At 36.8% G+C, this 1,493-nt stretch overlaps 1 protein-coding gene across 1 annotated transcript in view; it reads left to right on the forward strand.

Annotated features, from left to right (window-relative positions):
- Positions 1-1,493, forward strand: part of LOC109462573 (deleted in malignant brain tumors 1 protein-like) — a 30,608-nt gene that overhangs the window by 4,446 nt on the left and 24,669 nt on the right. The window lies entirely within an intron of this gene.

A 1,493-nucleotide genomic window follows, 5' to 3' on the forward strand; every position in this document is an offset into this window, starting at 1 on the left:
ATGGAAGGAAACCGACCTAAGTACAGACTGAACACTATTGTTAGAGTCAATAAATGAACTTTATTGCCCGACAGTTGTACATTGTACAATGTTGGCACAAGTTCAATGTGAGCAATACGATAGGTCTATTCTAAGACACTACTTCAAAAAATATAAATGTATTGACATAATGTACGTTACGATTATTACAGAGCTTTCTCTTTGTAAGGCACCACATTTATATTTTGGCCTAAGTACCAGGAATTGTGCCAAAGGATTTACACGAATTATACGGAATGCATACGATCCATTATTAGAAACATACGAATTCTATGGAATCCATACGATCCATTAATAGAAACGAATCTTACGGAATACATACGATCAATTACTTGGAAACATACGATCCTTGCTACATAAATTCGGTGACGTGGGCCACTACCACGTGACATCCGCGACGGATCGACGGCGAACTCTAGCGAAGTTATGTGTTTTCCTTTCTCCCTACAATATTTTTGGCTTAAAGAACTTTAAGGGTTTATCATGTCCTGCTAAAAACCAGAAACCTAAATCTGCACTTAAGTGGGCTTCGTTAGCGATATATTCGCCTGTATTTTAGACCAAAATTTTAGCAGGGCGAGACAAAGAATCGGTGTTAAAACGTAATACTCATAACGTTACCAATATTTTCAACAAATCTTGAAGCAGCACTCTAGATACGATCCGATAGTCGCGACGGTTATGGATAGCGATTATCGGAGTAACTAGAAAGGCCGAGATTTGCTTTGGAGCAAATTCAGCATGGCTTCACCACATTTTACGACATGGCAGGAACTGAGAAGGAGAATACAAGGGAAACAGTGTTTCACATCGATATAAATATAGTATGAAGTGACATATAACTAAGAATGCAACAGTTGGATAGGTATCCCCTACATCATTGATTAGTATTTTCATTTGCATAATGCAAACTGTTGATTTTCAAGATAGAAAAGCGTTTATGCCCCACATTCCAATGCTTGAGCAGGAAAGTTTGACATACCAACCAAAACAATTCAATGCAGTACCTACATTTAATATGGTATGCAGCTGTTCGTGGAGTTAACTCAATCAAATTCCAACAGCCAATGAGCAGGAAGATTAGAAGAAAGCTGCATGCCTATTGGTTCTTGCTCTGCATGCCAGACTGATGACTCATTGATAGGCATCCCCAACTATATCATATGTTGTGACCTAAAAACGGCCAAAAAATCCCAAATTATACAAGTTTCAGGGAGAGTATGTAAAAATTTACAATTAATTGTTGTTGGTAGATATATGAAGCATACCCATACCAAATGTCAGATGATTTGAGTGTAATACCTGGTCTCCAGGACCCAAAATGTACAGATTTTGTCCAAAAATAGCCAAAAAGCCCAATTTTACACAATCTTTAAGTAGTGTATCAACTTTATACCATCAATAACAACAATAAACATCAACACAAAAAAACTACCATATATATATATATATAT

This window comes from Branchiostoma belcheri, unplaced genomic scaffold, assembly GCF_001625305.1.
Source record: "Branchiostoma belcheri isolate BF01 breed outbred unplaced genomic scaffold, Haploidv18h27 scaffold119, whole genome shotgun sequence".
NCBI lineage: Eukaryota > Metazoa > Chordata > Leptocardii > Amphioxiformes > Branchiostomatidae > Branchiostoma > Branchiostoma belcheri.